General features: G+C 34.8%; 1 protein-coding gene across 1 annotated transcript in view; it reads left to right on the top strand.

Annotated features, from left to right (window-relative positions):
- LOC142327123 (serine/threonine-protein phosphatase alpha-3 isoform-like) overlaps positions 1-15562 on the top strand; it is a 233024-nt gene that overhangs the window by 95794 nt on the left and 121668 nt on the right. The gene's annotated exons all lie outside the window — the stretch shown is intronic.

The raw sequence follows: 15562 nt of genomic DNA, 5'->3' as shown, positions 1-15562 counted from the left end.
GTTTGATTTTTCAAAACTTAAACTATATTTCTATGAAAAATTCTCTCAAATTCAATTAAAAAAAAAATTATTTAAACAAAATTTGTCGCTTTAATTTTTACGATTAATAGTTTAAAAATAATATTCAAAATTATTTTTAGTAAATATTATTAAATATATAATTTCACAAATGTATTATTATTATTATTAAATAAATATTTTAGAGTATTTTAACTAATTTTTACTTACAACAACAAAACAACACACACACACACACACACACACACATAGTTTTTTACCACCCCCAGGAAATTTTATCGTAAAATACGCACAATACAAAAAAATTATTTAAAAAATGTTACTTTGATTGGAGGGGACATCTAAAGTGACCTCGAATTTGACCTTGACCGTTATTTCAAAGTTAACTCGATTTTTTTAGATGGGATGACCTATTTTTGACCCCACCGATGAAAATGAAGAAAATTCTACATTGGATTATATAGTCGCACTTTTAATGTCGGACCTTTTTTGAAGGTCATACGACTAATCATCAGAGATACGATAGTGTAAAGTCATTTTTGTGCTCTTTCCCGTAGTTTGCAAATAAATGACCTGGAAATAAGTATTCCAGGAATACTGTATGACCTTCAAAAAGTGTAACTCGTATAACACTCCAGCAAACAAGGTCCGAACAGGCATATTCCTTCTAGACCTAAAGACACTGGCATCGAAAGGACTTCAAAAGACGCACTGAAGAAGAATCTGCCTGGAGAAGAACGAAAAATTTCAGTAACTTCCCCAAGGAATAACCCCGTTAATAATTTTTTTAAAGATTCACTAACTAAAGAAATCGGAACGCAATAAAAAAATTCCGCCTATTTAAATTAAAAACTAATAAATTTAGCCTATACCCGTCAGTAAAATTAAATACCCACCATTTTTATACGGAAAAATTTTCAGGCTCTACAATAATAGGGGGATAAAACATCCCCCAACACACCTGTTATCCCATCCGATCCAAAACATCTCATTTATTTTATATCTCGCTCGATAAATTCATTTAAACAATTAAGGGTTTTTTGCGAATAACAAATGAAGTTTGTATTGTGGACAAATTCGTTTGCTACAGATCTAAATCTATCCAACGATAGTTGTGCGACTGAGACGGATACTTTGATATTAATATCGTGGAAATCGGTGCAACAAATTAGCAATTACGGAAGGACAAACAAGCAAACAAATATAATACGCATTATCTTTCTTCTAGAATTGACAGATAATGAAATTAGAATCGGCTTTAAAGTTCACATCGGTGCTCTAAAAAATTACAATTCAAAAATTAGAATAATAATTTACTGTAAAATAAAAAACTACAGCGGTAACTATTTTTCTAATTAATCGGTAAATCAATTTAATAACTTTAAGATATAATATGATTTGTAACTTATCAATTTCAATTCGAATTTTTAAAACAAAGGACAAAACTTGTTAAGCAAAGGTTAAATCCACTTATCTATTGAATCACGTTGCATGTTTACGTTCGATTTTTTTTTAACAAATAAAATCAAGAGTTTATCTTAACTGACTACACCTGGTCGCATCAGAGGCAATTTTTTTTCTAACAACTAACTGTAAATGCAAGTTATTCGTTCAGTATAGCTAAAAGAATACAAAGATTTAAAACTAAATGTAATTCTGTAAAATTGAATCTATTTAGCTTTATAAACAAACACTTTTTCAACGGGAAAACATCTACTTTCACTTTATTCTACTGTAATAAAATAAAAAACTAATAGAGAATATCGGTTTACACTAATAAATTTTAAAGTAGCATTTATCAGTGCGAGTATAATTAACGCGAAGTAAAATGAATTTCGCCTTTACCGGCAGACAGAGATCAATGTTAGGTACCTATTAGCTGACCTAAAGCAGTTAAAATGTTATTTTATTTATCTAAGTTATAAAAGGTATTGTAGTCGATAACAGGAGAAGTTACATACGAGTGGGAATGACATGGTCTGTCTCTTTCTAACAAATTACAACCGTTCTTTAAAATATTGATTCGAACATAAGTACAGTATGAACATAGATTCTTTGAAATATATTGTTAAAAATATCGGTAATAATTGTTCTACGTTTGTCTACTACACCTTTAAAAACCATCTTCCCGGAAACTGCGGGTGAAATATTAGGTCAGTACCGGGCTTTTGTTTTTAACATTTATTAGTACAGAATAAAAAAGACATATTTATTGCCTTTTCTACGTAGTTTTTCTGAATTCGATATCCTTTTTCCAACGTATAGAGAGTTTATGAATCCCTTCTTCGTGAAATTTTTGAGGATAAGCCACGAGTCAATCGTATAAGAACTCCTCTACTTCGTTGTAACTCTAGAATCGATGTCCTTCCGATAATTTCCTCGATGGTACAAACAAAAATTAATCACAGAGATGTAAATCTCGACTTTACAGATAATTTTCTAAGGTTTCCCGATAAAATTTCGTCTCGTTTATTCAGAGTGCTAACTGCTGTGTAAGGCATGGCATTGCGGTGAAGAAGAATCTCTGATCGGTCGATGGTGTTTTTTGTTCTTGTATGCGGCTTCCCCTTTGTCCAAGAGCTAGCAGTGGCATGCAGAATTTGTAGTGCGCAGAATTCGTAGAGAAATTCGACAGGCGATACGCTTTTCAAGTCTCAAAATATAGTTGCGAGAGCTTTTCAACCGATGGATGAGTTTTGCCTATACACGACATTTATTTCCATTCCTACGCCGTTAGATATTCGACGATTTCAACTTGAAAATGTGTTGGTGGATCCGTGTCTCGTCGGTTATGATTATTTGATGCAAATAATTCCTCTCGACGCAATCGATTCTGACAAACCTTTGAAAGATTTCCTGTCAGGCCTGTTTCTGATTCCGAGTCAAAAGTCTTAGAATCCGCCTCGCACAGGTTTTGGGATACCCAAGATGGTTTGTGATAATGGAATGGGCACTTCCATCACCGTTAACCTTTTTCAAAACGATCTCATCAACCGCATGATGTCGACGGTCTTCAACGAGGTCACGGATAGAATAAATGTTATGATGAAACGTCTTGCTCTGATATGAAGCTACTGACCAGAGACCCAAATGCCGAGGCGACTGGAGCGTCCCTCCATTCCCCAGATCTTTGTTACCAGGTCACTCGTGTTCGAAGGCGAGCCACAAAGACAAAAGTTCACTATATATTTGTTTGGCCTTATATTCCACAAAACCTCTGGTGCGATCGCTATCATATTTGCATTTTCTTTCATCTTATACACACGTTCAATGGGGTTTCTCAGTAGTCGGTTTACGTGCTGGAATATATTTATCTGGATATTAGTAATTGCGGTTATAGCATAGGGTCCGGAAAAAATAACTCCCCGATTTGAAATATAAGTAAAATAGATATTACAACAAAATTAAATATACTCTGAAAAAACAGTGTTTGGCATTTATTTTCTCATATCCTTATCCGCTTTTAGAGATTATGTCATTCACTATCTATACATGTCTTTAAACTGTCCTTGAAATTCCGAATTACTTTTCTTGTCATGTCCAACGGTATTGCAGCGAGTTGTTGGTGGATAGCGACTTTTAAACGATCGAGGGTTCTTGACTTCTGTTTAAAAATGTCAGCCTTAAGATGTCCCCAGAGAAAATAACCGCATGCTGCAAGATCGGGTGACCCCAGGCCAAGGGATGTTAGGGCACGGGATGATAGCCTGGCAAGAAGCAATACGGCTAAACCAGTCAGGTTCATATACTGCTGCACGAGTATCATTTTGAAAGGATCAAACTGTAAGTCGGCGTGTAAAATTCTCCTTGCAGTCCGATCAGAAATTTGTAACGCAGCAGCGTGTTTAACAGCCGAGTGACGTAGAGATTGTGTAACTGCTTGTCTTACTGCTTCAATATTTTCGGGTGTTCGAACGTGACCTAACTGGTAGTTTCTTCTTCAAAACTGAACCAGTAGCTCTGACACTGGACAGCCATAACTGAATTGTCTTCTTTTCGGGTACAGCGGCATGTCGACCTAGTCGAAAATGTGAACGAAATAATCGCTGCGTGTAGATAACAGAAACCATTTTTAAAGTACATTTCAATAACGAAAACGCGATGATCACCGATCCAAGTCAAAGTTGTTAGTGAAACGACATGTCATTCGCTACAAAATGACGTATATGCAGGCCGATACCACGTCCTGATTATTAGCGCTCCACCAGCAACGGTGCGAAATCGGGGAGTTATTTCCGCCGGACTCTTTATTATAAAACGTAATAAAATGCATATAATGTTAATTAATATAGTTTAAAATATATACATTCTAATTAGAATTTAAAGTATATAATAAAATAACAGTATTACAGTCTTTACTGTAAAGAAAATTTGAATATATAAAATTATCGGATTTTTAAAAAAATTATAATTATTTTTTAAACGAACGTTATTTGCAAGTAGTTCATATGAAAATAAATTGTCTAAAATTATAAATATTATAACCGTATTATTATTAATCGTTTTACGACCGATAGACCACGTTCATTTTGAACTAAGGTTAAGAAACTGCGTTCTACAACAAAACTGAATCAAGAGATTGAAAATTAAAATGATGTGTAAAACGGAATTATCAATCGTAGTTGATGATGTAAAATTTAGACAGTGCCGAAAATAATCTTATTATATTAACAATATCTGAAACACTATTTCCAGAGTCACCGGAAATCACTGTCTGATTACCAACAAGGAAGTACGCCCACAACATCCTCTTTTTGTTTTTACATGTTTTTTTATATTTTTAAAATTCTTTTAAATTACATTTTATGTGATATACATAACATAATGATAATATTTTACAATTAATGTATATAAAGGGCTATGTTTAAGGTTGCATTTCAACATCTAGTTATATATACATATTGATCTGCCTATATATCAGACAGTGCGGTTTTTTCTTTTGTAAATGAAAAAGTGAGGGGCTTGTGTATATATATATATATATATATATATATATATATATATATACTATATTTAGATATTATTAAAAATTAATTGACGTTATTATAAAATTTTATGTTTTATAATAGTACAACGCATTAAGCGCTGTAGCAAATAGCAAATATAATTCTCAATTTATAGTAAGATATATTTATTATTAATGAATCACAACCAAAGAAGACATGCTTAAAAAGCGGTTTTAGCACAATGGATCACATCCGGGTTGTTCAGCAAGTTATAGACTGGCACACCGAGAATACCATGCCCGTAGGCTTTTATTAACTACGAAAAGTCCTCAAAGTCAAATTACATTGGACCGAATTGACAGAAGATCGCAAAAGACCGTATTATTTGGAAACATACTGAAGGCGATTTCAGTCTGCAATGGTCTGATAACGGCTGAAATGAATTATTTATGAATTATTATTATTATTATTTATGAATTATTTATGATTATAAATAAAGGAGTTTTTCTACTACAATTACGTTCTCTTTATTTTTATTCCCGACAAAAAAAAACTGTTTAATTATATTCTAATGGCTTTTTCACCAATCTCATTGTAATTCAAGAACAAATTGATCGATGTGGTTTAAATGAGTAAATAAACTTATAAATAAGGCTTTAAAAAAAAAATTTAAAGGGTGGCATTTAAAAAGTGGTAAACGGGAATTTTAAGTAATTTTCCTATAATTAAAATAAACTCCTCGTAATCCGAACTCTTTTAAACCGGAATTCTCAGTATTTGAACAATAAGATAAAGATGAAGTTTGACGATAAAATCCTATACTTTAACGAGTTTACAGAAATATTACGCAAAATAATTTTTTCAGAAAAATTACACTTATTAAAACTAAAAGAAATGTTTTGTATTAGAAATATTATTACAGATTCTAACAAATTAGTGTAACAGACATTAAAATACGGTCTTTGGTAGCATGACGGCATCTGATATTATATAATACCATCTTTACACAAAAGTGATTTGAAAACCGTATGGGCTTTATGTTGATGCAGGTGTAACATTTTGTTTGTAAACGTGTCATTCGAGAATCTTGGAAGTGGTTCTTACCTTTAATAACTGAAATTAACAATAATAAAAAATTAAATAAAATTGTCCTCATTTTTTCAAAAAAATTACCAATTTCAATAATAATTAAAAGTACGAGTACTCTATTACGATTGAAAATACAGTTTCAAAATGAAAGGTTTCTATTTTTATTCGTTAAAGTATTAATATGAAACCTTTTTTAATGTTAATAAATATTGTATAATCTTTTATTATTTTCAAATTAACAAACAGTGGCTGTTGCATTTTTAATCAAATTTAGTACTTTTTTCCACTAAATATTTGACTTATAGATTCTAAAATCCACCCTCCCAATAATCTGTATTTTACTGCAATCCGAACAAGCGTGTTTTTTTTTTTTTTTTTTTTTTTAAATTACAGTAGGATGGCATTTTTCATTTTCAAGGCTCCGTACTCAGGGAGAAGCATTCTAGTTAAATTAATTGTTAAGAAACTAATCCTTAAGTGGTGATAATAGATTTTAAAAAAAGAACTTTAAAACCTGTTTAAAAATTCAGTTCGTAGTTCTAAATAAACAAATTTGTAATTTTGTAGGAAGGAAATGAACATTATGACTATTTGTTTTTCAAAAAATACGTAATTGTAACGGCTATCAAAAAATTAAGATTTTTAATGTAATGTGTAACTTGCGGATGGATTTAAAATTTAAAATAAATTACTTTTTTTTTAATTAAAAAAATATATATTATTATCACAGACCATTGGAGCAGGATGGTAAAAGATTTTTTAGTCTGAAGGCATCTATCGATGTAGAAAATATAGATGAAAAAACTCCCATCGCTTCTTTTCTGAAGCAATATATAGGTAAACAAAAAAAAATATATAAAGTAATTTTTTGGGGAGGAGAATGCATATTACATTAAAGGCTTTGATAATTTGTAATCTTGGTAAAGCAGCGTTTCTCAACCTTTCAGTATTTGCGACCCGATTTTCAATTATAATTTAAAATTATGATCGCGCGTCCCTTCTCATACAATAACAATATATACAATAGTAATGTACTTTTAGTATTTTGACGCTAATGCTGCGCTATGACCTTAATTAGAAACCTTACAAATTACTAAAAATAAGTAAATTTATTGATATTTAGGAACACCGATCCGCTGCATTGACAAAACTAGAATCGATGCCTCTCTATTGCTCTTTATCTTACTTCCACCATATTGGACATTCTCGCGGCTTCACGAGAAGTTTACGTTTGTCTCGAACATTCTGGAACGTCTGAGCAAACGTGCATAAATGCCGCACCTCGTTCAATTCCAGCCGGTCTCAGTCGAGTCGATCCTTCTATCGCTATCGAATCTATCGTGAATGTGTGTGTTGTAATTTTCGTGTTAATGGCAATTAACATATTAAATATTCTCGGCAGCAGATTTATGGATAAATTTTTAAGCGGGCGTAAGCGAGCATTAGACGATAGTGAACTATCAACAAGTGCACAGACGAGCGCGGTTCCGAAAATAAAATCTAAAAAATATTCTCAAGAATACTTAAATTTTGGGTTTATCACCACTGAAGTAGATGAAGAAGAAGACCCCTGTGTGTCATTTGCTCAAAACTTTTGGCAGCAGACAGCATGAAACCTAATAAACTTAAGCGACATTTGAGTACGTATGGTATTAAGGAAACGCTTCATAGCGACTACGTTAACAAACCCCGAGAATTCTTCAAATTCTCGGGGAAAAAAATCGTATGAAAAGCAAATATTTTTTAAAAAAACTTTGCGAATGAAAAATCTTACGAAGTTTCATATAAATTAGCCAGATGTGAAAAGGCTCACACCATTGGTGAAGAGCTTATTTTGCTAGCTGCAATTGAGACTGTAGAAACTGTTTGAAGATAATTTTGCCAAACAATTGCACTCCATGCCTCTATGGAGTGATACTGTTGCCCGTCAAATCGGTGATGAAGCTGAAGATGTACAGCGTTAGTTTTTCGAGAAGCTGCGTAACAAATTGTTCTCAATTTAGCTTGATGAGGCAACAGATAGCAATAAAGATTCTCATCGCCTATGTTCGATTTTGCGATGGTTAATCAGCAATAGAACTATTTTTATGCAAACCAATAGAGGAGAAATTGCGTCGGAATATGCACCGATGGTGCTCGTTCAGTGTCTGGAAGATTCCAAAGAACACAAGCACTTGTGTTTGGAATCTGGCTTCCAAAGAAACGAGTCCTGATCTGAATATTGCGCTAAATTAAACACCTTGAATCTTCAAATCCAAGGAGAAAATACATATAAGTCGGATACGAGTGATAAAGTTAATGCTTTTTGTAGAAAACGAAATTGCGGAGCAGAAACTTAAAACAAAAAACCTATAAATGTTTACAAATGTGGCTGAATGTGTTAAAACTTACAAGGATGAAAAAGAACATGTGAAATTTGTTTTTGTAACCGTTGAAAATCGTTTCGGCAAAGAGTTTTAAAAAAATTTCTAGCTGACGACAACTTCGCGGCAAGTTACGGACGGGTTAGGGATCCATTTCAAAATACTTCCGAAGGGTTCTCAACTACCGCAGAAGAAATCTTCGTAGACTTCACGGCAAGCGGCGAAATCAATAGACAATTTAGTAATAAATCCCTCTTGAATTTTGGGCTGGGGTGGATGATGAGTTTTCTGCACTGAGAAAAGAGTACTTCGTATACTACTACCGTCTTCAACGTACTACCTCTGCGAAACCGGATTTTTTGCGGTGGCTGCTTTGAAGACAAAATGTGGATCTCAGCTAAATATAGAAAAATAACTCAAGAGTGTCTATCTCTAATATTAAATCTTCCTTCGGAAAACTTTACTCTGGAGGGCAGGCCCAAGGAAGTCACTCTTAATTTGTATGGATAAGTTAATTATTACATACGGTACTTATACGATACTATTTATAAGCGCATTATATCAGAGTAAATGTGTATTTTATTATTTATTATGTCAAAATGTATTTTGTTTTGCTTTCCTTTTAGAAAATTAATACATTTTTTAATAATATTTTCTTTTCGATATGCTCCCACCCCACACGTTGATAAACACTGCGGTAAAGATAACTTCAAGTTTTGTAAGAAAAGATTTTCGCAAAAGTTTCCCAGCAAATATTTGAGAATTTATTCCTTACCGTACCTTCATCCGATTTTTGCGAAAAATTAATACGTTCTTTCTCTCGGTAAATCGGTAGACAGGTAGTACCTATCTACTGAGTTTGAAGAAAATCAGTCGACCGGGACCAGTGTCATAAGACCGACTAAAATATACGTACATCATCCGTACATACGCACAAACGTCCCTCTCACAAAAATAATGTTTTTAGACTTGGCAGCACTGGAATAGAAAATTTTTTTCGCAGAATATTTACAACTTACTTAAATCTATTTTTTTAAATGTCTCCTTAAGGCACAAAAATTTAAGAAAAGTCCAACTTTTAGATTTTTTTGACAGATCTGTATATACTTTCCTTTTACAGCTATAGCTGCTAAAGCGGCATATATGAAGATAAAAATATATTATGTAGTCGTGGTCGCAGGAAAACTTCTAGGATATAAAAAAAAGTTGTCATCTTGAATTCATCGCGTTAAAATTAAAGCATTCTTGTAGAACCTCTTCATTTAAGATTTTCAAAAATCGTCATTTTTCCATTTTTCTTTTTTTATCCGTAACCACGTAATAGTGGACGAATAGAAAGACACGTGATTTCAACCTAAGTTAATAACAGATTATATTCAACGGAATACGATACGTAAATCCGCTCGATTATAAAAAGTATTTTTTTTTTAACAGTTAAATTTCCTTGTACGTTTTTACGTTGTAAAGATATGAAGCGTAATAAAAGAGAATTCAATGAAAAATCTTTAACTAAAGATTTTTCATTAAAAAATCTATTTTAAGTTTACTGAACGACGATAATATACCAGAAAAATAGTTTAAAATAGTTTTCTTTTCTTATATTGATAATCTAATACGGTAAACTTATATAAATAAACATGAAAAGTTTATGACCTTGTTGAAAAGCGCATATTCTATTTTCGACTTCGTGACGTCTCTTCAACCCCGTAAAAATGTTGATTTACAATATAAGATACAAAAGTGGGAAAAGAATAGGGAAAATTCTTGTGAAAATTTTCGATTTCACATTTATATTTTTATTATATTTGTCATTGTTTTCCTTCTATTGTAGTACCTATTATTTTCAATTGGAGAAACAAAAAAAATTATTTCTTTTCCTAATGAAATATTAAAAAATAAATATACTAGGCTGTATAATGTCTGTAATAATAAAAGAAAAATTACAGTTATTACATTATCCTTTTTTTAAATCTTTATTTCGAAAATGTTATTTCAGATTACGAGTGATATGGGAATCCCTGAATTTGTTTTTAGGAAATGTTTTTGTAGCCTTTTTGTCCGCGGAAATAATTCCAAAGAGTAAGTTTATCCTGTGAACGATTCCAACAATTTTGTTTTCTCCTCGCAATATATATGAGATTATTCAAAGGGTTCGTACCTCTCTCATTAAAAATCATTATTCCCTTTTTTTAAAGATTTTATTTAAAGGCTATAAGTACGATTCCATTTTACAAAAAACTTTTGCGAATAAACGAAATAAAGATATTAAACTTATTAAAGCTGTTCTTGTAATTATTTTTTTAATATGTTAACTATTTAAAAAAATGTTTGCGTACGATTTGTTTTTTTATCGATGTGTAAACAAATACTCCAGCAAAAATACTGGGAAAAAATTATGCCAAAATGAATTTCTCTTCGCTATCCTCTCTCTATAAATTAAAAAATGTTAAATAATGTACAAAATGTTCGTTAGAAAACTGGAAACCGCCAAGTAGAATCCGTAAAAATTTTAGATTTCTAATAGCAGTAAGGAAGCATTTTTTGAATTATTTTATACATATATAAATGAAAACCGGATACAAAACAGAAGAGTGATCTTAAAAATACATTTATGATTACAAAAAAAAAGTTTAGAAATCGAACGTTTTTCTAAATTAACAAAAAAAGCCGCCGACTACCAAAAAAACTGGATAATGTCGATTTTGAACCGCCGTCAAAAAAGAGAACAGGTCTAAAATTTTTTCCCAGAGAATGGATAATTCGATGTCTATTTCTTTTCCTCGTGCTTAAAGAAATACGCAGATTTTGATATTTAAATTATTTACTAGGAAAACTACAAAAACGTCAGTTGGAAAATTAAACGTAAAAAAAGCAAAGAATAATTTCGCATTCTGAATATTCTTGTTCACCCTCAGTAGCAGTTACCGAAGAACATCTTTACACGACTTCTCAAAAAGGAGTGTAATGTATTTAGAGTGTATGTACGTATGTTGTTCCACCGTAGCACCTCAACGGTTGAACCGATTTAGATGTATGACCCCGCGAAGGAATCCTTGCGTTCCTTACGTTACCGGGAGTTATAGGCTATACAAATATATATATATATATATGTGTGTGTGTTCAAATACGTGAAAAAAATTATTCTACATACAAATACTATATAGAAAATTTGTATCCGCACACTCTTTAGTTATCTTGTGTTAGTAATTATTCTATATTAAAGAGGAATGGTTTTTTCGGCCGTGTTTTTTAATATTTGATATATACCTCTTGTTTATCTTTATCAGGACACGTTTGTCATCTTTTCCATTTTTTTCGATAACGGTTTTTTCATTACGACAATCTTTTTAATTTTTTTTGTAGGCTAACCAATATTAATTAATTATTGAAATAATTACTACAAACATTTAAATAATTGGGGTTTGATCTTATAAAGTAATAAAAAATGTAATTAAAAAAAAAATATGCAATTTAATTTTTCTTTAATCTTTTTTTTTTTTTTTTAATGGCATTAAATTAGATATTAGTGTTACTTGTTTTTAATTTGGCGCCGATTTCAAACCGTCAAAATTTTAAATTATATATATATTTTTTACATTAAAACGTTTTCTTTTAAATTCGTTTTATCGTTATTTGTTTAAGTTTATTTACATAATTTGTTAGGGGAAATCGTAAGTAAATTTTTTTCGTTATGAAAGTAGAGGTAGAAGAAAAATATTTGCAACAGGTAATTGTAGAATTCGAAAATGGAAAAACAAATTAAAGTAGTAAATTATAATTATTTTTTTAAGGAAAAAGCGAAAGCCCGAGTGTAACGTGAGATTATGTAAGCAATTTCACATTAAACACGTGACAGATACAGCAAATCTCTACATTTCACTTGATTCTACAGTCAGTCATCTTTTAGGAAGTCAGCTGTTCATAAAAAAAATCCAAAGATTACGATGTAACTGAAGTAAAGACTTATCAAATTCTTCTATTTATTTTCAAACTTAATTATTAAATAACAATAATGCTTATGAACATACATACTCAATGCACCGATAAACAATACTCATGTCAGACATCTAACATATCGCATACATCTGTCGCCTAAGTTTTCCTTTAAGTTAAAGGAACTATGCGGTTTGGGCGCATAGGTTGGATATGAATATTCGCTGAACTGTTCGAGGGTTAGTAGCCGTTTGCGGCACAGACATTCGGTTTTATGCTTTAGGGTGAACGAATGGGGCGGTGGCAGGAGAAATGCCATGCAAACCAATATTTTGTTGTGTACAATTGCACCCGACTAAATTTAGATGCATTAATTTTTAGTTGTTTCGTCTTTATTATCGCTTTTAACTTCATATAAAGCCGATGCGTGAATGTGCGCTTCGGCTTTATTATTATAAAAATAAACATTTATTACTTTATTACAGCATTTCTTTGCTTCTTTCTTACATCGTATTACAGAAAATCTCTTGAAAGCTTCCATCATGACATATGTAGGCTGTGCAATCAGCCGAGTTGGAGTTCATAATTACGTAGGTGTTTGGTTTGATGAGAAGTTGCTGTTTAGTAACCGTATTAAGCAGGTAGCGGCGGACGCCGTCTCAGCGATGCACAAACTTTGGAGGATTGCTCGAATGGATTACAGACTGTCATTCCCAATAGGGAAAAGGAGAACCTTTAGCCTCAACGGAGGTTGTTTTAAAAACACCTGCGCATACTATCAAGGCTCTGCGCTGGGCACTCCTTAAATTTTGAAGCAGTGCTCTATTCATGTCCAACCTATGCGCCCAAACTGGCGCCGCGTATGCGGTCATACTCTCAAAGACACCTCGGTACACCAAGTACATTTGGCGACCAGACAACCCGTAGTCTTTCCGAGCAATCCTCCAAAGTTTGTGCATCGCTAAGACGGCGATCGCCGCTACTTGCTTAATGTGGTTACTAAACAGTAATTTTTCATCAAACAAAACATCTAGGTACTTATGAACCCTTACTCGGCTGATTACACAGCCTTTGTATTTAATACGGGGGTTACGACTGCACGATAATTTGTCTGCACCCTTGAGAAGCATATACTTCGTCTTGGGCAGAAAAATCTTTAAATTTTGCATGTCCATCCAGCCCTCCGCGATCGACAAAGCCGCCTGCGCTCTACTTTCTAGCTGCGGTCGTGAGTTACCACGAAATAATAGGAGACACTCGTCGACGAATGTCTGGGCAGTGACCCCTTCTGCGAATGTCAATCCCAGAAATCCATCAAAAACCAGGTTCCACAGCAGCTGACCGAGTACGAAACCCTGCGGGCTTCCCCTGGTGACGGACTTTTCCATAACCAGGTGCGCATCATTAAACAGAGCCGAGAGATTAGACAAACAATCTCGTACTAGGGCCTGCAGGGCTACGGGAACATTGCGGCGTTCCAACTCTTTGAAAACAGAACTCCGACACAAGGAAGGAAACGCTGCCTGTATGTCAATAAAAATTGCCACCTCGGTAAGAGCATTTAAGATGCAATCCTCGATGCCAACCCTTTTCATGAAGCCATACTGGTCTCAAATTAGAAAACAGTTTATATCAATGCTTTCCCAGAGCCGTTCCACAACCAGCCTTTCCAGCAACTTACCGATGACCGCCAAGAGGCTGATGGGTCGATGACTACTGACCTCACTAGGATCCTTTCCAGATTTTAAGAGCACCCTCACCAAAGCCACCTTCAGCAAGCCGGAAAACAGCCCCGGCTTAGGCACCCCTTTCCTTTCTTTTTCCTGTTTAGTCTCCTGTAACTACCGTTTAGGTAATTCTTCAGAAGATGAATGAGGATGATATGTATGAGTGTGAATGAAGTGTAGTCTTGTACATTCTCAGTTCGACCGTACCTGACATGTGTGGTTAATTGAAATCCAACCACCAAAGAACACCGGTATCCACGATCTAGTATTCAAGTCCGTGTAAAAATAGCTGGCTTTACTAGGACTTGAACGCTGGAACTCTCCACTTCCAAATCAGCTGATTTGGGAAGACGCGTTCACCACTAGACCAACCCGGTGGGTCGGCTTAGGCACCCCGAGAACAGTCTGCCAAACGGCTCTCTTATGACAGGCAGCAGATGGTAAAATATATCTGGGTCATGCTGGTCAATCCCTGGTGCCTTCCTCAAATCCATTCGAGAAACCACTATCTACGGGATCCACAGTCCGTACGCCAGGGAATGGTGATCATCCGCCCTGACGTCAATCTCCGCTTCACCCTCCGGAGCATCAGAAAACAGAGTATCCAGGAACGTTCGGTAAGTCGCCACAGATGTTAAAGTGTGGTCTCGACCACGAAACCCGCAGCGAACACTGGATGAACACGTCCAGTGTTCGTCCAGTGTTCAATGGTTTCGGGCTGTAACATAACTTTGCGAGCTGCCAGGGATTGCGCTGCAACTCCTGCATGACGTCTTGCCTAAACTTCAGTTTGGCTTCCTTGATGGCATGAACATACTCCTTACTGACGCGCCGGTAGATCCGCAGACGCTCAGCGCGCACGTCGTCGACGATAATCCCCGTTACGGGGCGACGCTGATATCTATTCCTAGCGGACCTAACCCCTGCGAGTAGTACGCTAAGGTCAGAGGACCACCACTCATTCCGGGCCTCCGCCTGCGTCTAACAGATGGCCCCCCGGAAGCAACGGTCATGACGGCTACAGGCACTCTCAGATCAGTGGACTGACTTCCTGTTATGGGTCCGTCCATTTGCCGAGGCCGACGTAGGACCTTATCACAATCAGTCTTGATGTCCCGGCCGAATTGCTCAGCCATCGATTCCACCTCCTCCCTGTGTCTAGAGTAACCAGCACTCTGGTGCCCGGGAGACCGTCAACAATACTACCCAACTTCGCCAGCAACTCGTCGATACTCCATCCAACCTGAAAGTAGCCCGACACCAGTACGACGTTGAGCGTACCCCTCGTGATTCGCACGACGGTGAATTGCTCATCGGCCCGATGGGGTATCCAGAAAATACCCAACGAGTCTGAGCCAACCGCATTCGCGGAGAGCGGCCGTCTCCCACGGGAATGAATAACATTCACCTCATGGAAACCGATCATTCTATCCGCAACGCGTTCGGCTTCTGGACCAAGAGGACGTCGAGGTCGTACTCCTCGAGG

The sequence above is a fragment of the Lycorma delicatula genome, chromosome 6, assembly GCF_047948215.1.
Source record: "Lycorma delicatula isolate Av1 chromosome 6, ASM4794821v1, whole genome shotgun sequence".
Lineage (NCBI taxonomy): Eukaryota > Metazoa > Arthropoda > Insecta > Hemiptera > Fulgoridae > Lycorma > Lycorma delicatula.
This window is presented reverse-complemented; position numbering and strand designations above follow the sequence as displayed.